The sequence below is a fragment of the Schistocerca serialis genome, chromosome 5, assembly GCF_023864345.2.
Source record: "Schistocerca serialis cubense isolate TAMUIC-IGC-003099 chromosome 5, iqSchSeri2.2, whole genome shotgun sequence".
Lineage (NCBI taxonomy): Eukaryota > Metazoa > Arthropoda > Insecta > Orthoptera > Acrididae > Schistocerca > Schistocerca serialis.
Window position 1 is genome coordinate 553,843,973 of NC_064642.1, and position 7,271 is coordinate 553,851,243.

A 7,271-nucleotide genomic window follows, 5' to 3' on the forward strand; every position below is an offset into this window, starting at 1 on the left:
TGTTTTTTGGTCAGTGTTAGCGCTCCCTCTCTGCTGGCACCCTTGGCGGTGGCCTATGCTGCCACCCATTCATTAAGGCCCTTGTTCGAATGCTGATGGTTAAAGTAATGTTCATCGTATACAGGGTGATTCCGTTTTCTTTTCAGGGATAATCGGGAATGGTAAATGTATCAATTTGCGCTGAAGGTGGTTCGATGAACCCTCTGCCAGGCACTTAAATGTGATTTGCGGAGTATCCATGTAGATGTAGATATACATCCTGATGATTCCACAAACAATCTGTCCAGGAACTTGGCTCGAATGCAATACTAACTGCACTTATCTTTGTGATCCAGCATTTTCAGATATTTGTCATTTTCGCTCGTTATCGAACCACAATCAATAAAATTAGTTTGAGGATAAGAATACCCTTTGAATTGGGTTGAACCCGTAGCTTTTTACAGCTATGAAATTCAAAAATTGCCCGAGCCTCAGCAGAGTGTTTTAGTTAATGTGATGGTTGATAGTATTGACGAATAATGTCTGTCTTCTGTTTTTCTGTTATAGGCAATAAACCAACGAGAGGCATTATAAAAACATGAACTGTTCGGATACAAACGAAATGAAACTTACAATGGTACTCTTATGACAGTGGCAATGGCCTTGCCGCAGTGGGTACACCGGTTCCCGTCAGATCACCGAAGTTAAGCGCTGTCGGGCGTGGCCGGCACTTGGATGGGTAGCCATACAGGCTACCATGCGCTGTTGCCATTTTTCGGGGTGCATCAGCCTCGTGATGCCAATTGAGGAGCTACTCGACCGAATAGCAGCGGCTCCGGTCAAAGAAAATCATCTTAACGACCGGGAGAGCGGTGTGCTGACCACATGCCCCTCCTATCCGCATCCTCACCTGAGGATGACACGGCGGTCGGATGGTCCCGATGGGCCAGTTGTGGCCTGAAGACGGAGTGCTTATGACAGTGGTATGAATTAATAAAACAAATAGCGTCACTAATTGAGCCTGTCCAAAATACCATCCATTTGCAAGTATTGTGCACTTGTGGTGGCGACATGGTCAGGGTCTAAGTCAAGTCCTCTGTCCTACTCAAGGGGCGTTCAGGAATTGCCACGAAAATGTATAAATCTGGCAGTGAGGGTAGACGTAAATATTCAATGCCACACAAAATCAATAGAATTGTGTATTCACAAAAAAAGCTAAAATATGTCAGTATATGCACAAATTGTAAGCTTTAACAAAGGTCCAGTGCATCAGTTTCTTAAATTTTTCGCCTTTAGATCATGGAATCACGCATTCGTTGCAACACCCTTGGTTGTTGCTAGATTGCTCAGCAGGCGTTGAACACGCGTTCTCTCAATGTATCCGCATCATTTTTGCATGCTCCAAAGTCCAATACCCATAGTGTTAAGGTCAGGAGAATGGGAAGACAAGGTACTGGCTCTCCCCTACCAATCCATCGCTCCTGAAAGACTCGTGCTACGTGTCGCCTCACCCAAAGTTGAAAATGGGCCGTTACTCCATCATCCATGTACTACGTTTGCAGTTGTCCATGTAATGGCACATTCTCCAGCAACATATGTAATATGATACGATACCAAGCACCATTCAATGTGTCGTGTAGAACGTTGGGATCTAGCAGTCTGTTCCTGTGGACGCCTGCCCAAACATTGATACTAAATGTGTGCTGGTGACGTCTCTCTTCAACTGCATGCGGGTCGGCGATTGCCCATACGTGCGTGTTGCTCTAAATTACGATACAAACTCTCGCGAAGCCCACCTCATCAGTGAATAACGTCTTCGTCGTGACTGCAGATGATGACATGTTTGGAGAAACGACTGGAGGAATTAAAATATCGCGGGCTGACCGTGTGGCAGCAGAGCTTGGACTTTCTCTTCATGGTAGGGGCAGAGTTATAGTTCATGGAGGACTGTCCAGAAAAAAAGACTTAACAACACTTTCGGCTGCAGCTGTTCTTCCGACTCTCATTCCACAGTTGTCCTTCAATGTTTTAATATCCTTTACTACTTAGCATGTGTGCGAGTTGTAAAAATTACGTTTCCGAAAGTCACTGAACAGGGTACTAAACATCTCTACAGATGCGCGGCTTATTTGATTTCTGGGAACATACCGACATAGGTTACATGCGTGTAGGGTGCTTACATCTGTTTGCCCTTAACAGATACCGGATCTGCTATATCTGTGTTGAACAGTTGGTCTCCATTGGGAGCTGTACGTCCAGTGATGGACACAGAAGCAATTTTGAGTAATGTACTGCTGTGGTACCCCAAACAATGCTCCATGTGAACCCTACGAGTACACCAGATATAAATGACATTTCTGACCGATACACTGCGTTCTGTAGTAGGCTGTGGATTACAGTACGTGTTCTTGTGTTGGTCGCGTGCTTGATACCAAGGTAAACGCCTTGTGCTGCATAAACGTCTAGTAAGTAGGCTGTTTGCTCATTTGTCTCGTGCCAAAGTGCTTGGTGTGCAAGATATGGCCCTCATACACAAGTACACTCGCAGGCCGTAACTCCGAAGATATGAGGTTTACGACCACTGGTTAAACTGGTCGTAAACGAACCTACTATCGACATAAACCCGTCCAGACGATAGCAGCATCACCTGACGAGGATGGCTGCTAGTCAGACACACGCACGGTGCATGTGGTATCAATGAGCGTTCTGTCCGTGTGAAGAATGGAGAAGACGCACTATCCACCTGAGTTTGATCGAGGGCAGATTGTGATGGCCCAGAGGCTTGGCACGAGCATTTATAAAACTGCACGACTTGTCTGGTGTCCGAGGAGTGCTGTCTTGAGTGTCCTCACACGTGACAAAACAAAGGCGAAATCACATCCAAACGTAGTGGCGTGTCCGGCCACTCCTCATTACTGCTGTCGGGCTTCTTAGACTGGGCAGACTGGTAAAATAGGACAGGTGGTGAACTGTAGCGGAAGTAACATCAGAATGTAATGATGGACAGAATACAAGTGTGCCTAAATACACTCCTGGAAATGGAAAAAAGAACACATTGACACCGGTGTGTCAGACCCACCATACTTGCTCCGGACACTGCGAGAGGGCTGTACAAGCAATGATCACACGCACGGCACAGCAGACACACCAGGAACCGCGGTGTTGGCCGTCGAATGGCGCTAGCTGCGCAGCATTTGTGCACCGCCGCCGTCAGTGTCAGCCAGTTTGCCGTGGCATACGGAGCTCCATCGCAGTCTTTAACACTGGTAGCATGCCGCGACAGCGTGGACGTGAACCGTATGTGCAGTTGACGGACTTTGAGCGAGGGCGTATAGTGGGCAGGCGGGAGGCCGGGTGGACGTACTGCCGAATTGCTCAACGCGTGGGGCATGAGGTCTCCACAGTACATCGATGTTGTCGCCAGTGGTCGGCGGAAGGTGCACGTGCCCGTCGACCTGGGACCGGACCGCAGCGACGCACGGATGCACGCGAAGACCGTAGGACCCTACACAGTGCCGTAGGGGACCGCACCGCCACTTCCCAGCAAATTAGGGACACTGTTGCTCCTGGGGTATCGGGGAGGACCATTAGCAACCGTCTCCATGAAGCTGGGCTACGGTCCTTCACACCGTTAGGCCGTCTTCCGCTCACGCCCCAACATCGTGCAGCCCGCCTCCAGTGGTGTCGCGACAGGCGTGAATGGAGGGACGAATGGAGACGTGTCGTCTTCAGCGATGAGAGTCGCTTCTGCCTTGGTGCCAATGATGGTCGTATGCGTGTTTGGCGCCGTGCAGGTGAGCGCCACAATCAGGACTGCATACGACCGAGGCATACAGGGCCAACACCCGGCATCATGGTGTGGGGAGCGATCTCCTACACTGGCCGTACACCACTGGTGATCGTCGAGGGGACACTGAATAGTGCACGGTACATCCAAACCGTCATCGAACCCATCGTTCTACCATTCCTAGACCGGCAAGGGAACTTGCTGTTCCAACAGGACAATGCACGTCCGCATGTATCCCGTGCCACCCAACGTGCTCTAGAAGGTGTAAGTCAACTACCCTGGCCAGCAAGATCTCCGGATCTGTCCCCCATTGAGCATGTTTGGGACTGGATGAAGCGTCGTCTCACGCGGTCTGCACGTCCAGCACGAACGCTGGTCCAACTGAGGCGCCAGGTGGAAATGGCATGGCAAGCCGTTCCACAGGACTACATCCAGCATCTCTACGATCGTCTCCATGGGAGAATAGCAGCCTGCATTGCTGCGAAAGGTGGATATACACTGTACTAGTGCCGACATTGTGCATGCTCTGTTGCCTGTGTCTATGTGCCTGTGGTTCTGTCAGTGTGATCATGTGATGTATCTGACCCCAGGAATGTGTCAATAAAGTTTCCCCTTCCTGGGACAATGAATTCACGGTGTTCTTATTTCAATTTCCAGGAGTGTACATAGTGCACCAAACATCCCTAACGATGGGCCTCTGCAGCCAACGACCCATATATGCGACAATTTTAACACCACGTCGGCAACTACGACTGAACTGGACACATGAGCATCGGCACTAGTAGCACTTGTATTCCATGCTGTGGCAAAGCACTGCATGGTGTGATGAATCCCTACGGGAGGGCACGAATCTATCGTTTTCGAGGGGAACTGTTCCTTGACACCTGTACTGTGGGAGACGAGCTGGCGACGACTCCAATACGCTCTGGGGAACATTCTCTTGGGCATCCACGGGTCCAGTGGATTTCGTGTGAGGCACCATGACGGTCAAGGAGTGTCGTACACTTGTTGCAGACCACGTACACCCGTTCATAACGGTCACGTTTCCCGACGGCAGTGGCATTTTCAGCATGACAATGCGCCATGTCCCCGAGGCCAGGAATGCGATGGAGCTGTTCGAGAAACACAGTGGTGAGTTCCAATTGATTTGCTTGTCCCCATCTTGCCAGATCTGGACCCGATCGAACACATCTGGGATTTGATTGGATGTGGCGTCAGAGCTCATGGCCCCACTCCCCGGAATTATGCGAATCAGGTGACTTTCGTGTGCAGATGTGGTGCCAACTCCTTCCAGCCACCTACGATAGCTATGTCACGGCGCGTCGCCGCTGTTATCCGTGCCAAAGGTGAACAGACCTGCTATTAGGTAGCGTGTCATAATGTTCTGGCTGATCACTGTATAGTAAGTTTTTTTCTTCCCATGAAGCATACTAGATCATCTGTAAAATTGGGACCTTTATTCCGGACACTGTATGTACTTGTAAGATATTTTTAAAATTTTGACGTTTGCTGAAAAACAAATGTGATTTATGTGTCGTTTTATAATACAGCTGTCATACATAAGGCATTATGTAAGTGAAACGATTCAATTGTGTTTGTGCACTCGGCTTTAGCTGTTTTGTTGTAATCCACTTGAAAATGGCTAAAAGGTCGGAATTCCAATAGAGGACGTTACGAATAAACAGTTATAATAACCATGAGTGGCGAAGGTGATTGTTTGATTCGGGACCTCAAGATTTCCTCTCGTGTGTCAGTCTGTTCATCTCAGAGCACCACTTTCGCACAACGTCCTTGAAACTATCAGTTCGTGATGGATATATGAAGAGGACAGTAATCATGCTGTGCTGCCCGCATCTCATGATCGTGCGGTAGCGTTCTCGCTTCCCACGCCCGGGTTCCCGGGTTCGATTCCCGGCGGGGTCAGGGATTTTCTCTGCCTCGTGATGGCTGGGTGTTGTGTGATGTCCTTAGGTTAGTTAGGTTTAAGTAGTTCTAAGTTCTAGGGGACTGATGACCATAGATGTTAAGTCCCATAGTGCTCAGAGCCATTTGAACCATGCTGTGCTCCACGATGCGATACCATTCATCACTAAGTTCGACCCTCTCCCATTCACTGATTTCACACACATATCTTTGATGAAACGTGTCCTGAACTAATGAAAACGCCACAGTATGGCAAACTTGTTCCCATGAGGCTAAACAACCTGACACGTCCTAACTGATTCACTTGCTAATGCGGCGCCATTTTCACCTTGTTCTAGTAGACTGTTCGACGCATCTGCCTAGTGTGACTCATTCGAGTCATTCCTTCCGAAAGCGTTTATTTTTTTAGTGTGATGTAAAATTCGTGGCCCACATTTCTGTCGTCGTAAAAAACCTCCCACTCAAACAAGTTGCGAGAGGTTACAGAAAAAAACTGGCATTTATAAAGAGCTATGCATTTTAGTCTTCTTACAAAAGAATCTACAGAGTACACACAGTCGCACTTGATTCAATTGTTCATTCGGTGATTCCGTTGTTGGAAATGTCTGCAGTGTTGACTGACAGCTCTTCCATTGTCTCTGTCTTGATCGCATCCACGTGGCCACATCGGTATCCTTCCATGTGTCTGAAGACAAAAACAAATCGTACAGGACAACGTCAGGTGAGCAAGATGTATATTGTGGCAGATTTTGTTGATCAGTGTGCACCCCTGACACTACCTTGCAGCTGTCAGTCTCATTTCAAAAGCTTTTGCTGAAACACGCTGAAACGAGCTCCTAGACAATCAACTCTACAGTACGAAACTTCCTGGCAGATTAAAACTGTGTGTTGGAGCGAGACTCGAACTCGGGACCTTTGCCTTTCGCGGGCAAGTGCTCTACCAACTGAGCTACCCAAGCACGACTCACGCCCCGTCCTCACAGCCTTACTTCTGCCAGTACCTCGTCTTCTACCTTCCAAACTGTACAGAAGCTCTCCTGCGAACCTGCAGAATGAAAATCTCATTCTGGAAACATCCCCCAGGCTATGGCTAAGCCATGTCTCCGCAACATCCTTTCTTTCAGGAGTGCTAGTTCTGCAAGGTTCGTAGGAAAGCTTCTGTGAAGTTTGGAAAGTAGGAGACGAGGTACTGGCGGAAGTAAAGCTGTGAGGAGGGGGGATGAGTCGTGCTTGGGTAGCTCAGTTGGTAGAGCACTTGTCCACGAAAGGCAAAAGTCCCGAGTTCGAGTCTCGGTCCGGCACACAGTTTTAATCTGCCAGGAAGTTTCATATCAGTGCACACTCCGCTGCAGAATGAAAATCTCATTCTGGTAACTCTACAATACGTTTAATTGTCCATCTGTGTCCAGGCTTAGGTTCACGATTTTTCTCTACATTTTCGTGTTTTCAGACAGCTGACGGATGTTCAGAAGGAGGTTTTGTCATCAATCGACATTTTCACAGTGAAACAATCACGTACACCTGAACTTTTCCTAAAGCATCATATCTGTTTGTTGTTTTCAATAATGTGATAATAACGGCA

The 7,271-nt window shown here is 48.3% G+C and overlaps 1 pseudogene; it reads left to right on the forward strand.

Annotated features, from left to right (window-relative positions):
* The first annotated feature begins 632 nt into the window (after positions 1-632).
* On the forward strand, positions 633-750 carry LOC126482837 (5S ribosomal RNA; annotated as a pseudogene).
* Positions 751-7,271: the final 6,521 nt, after the last annotated feature.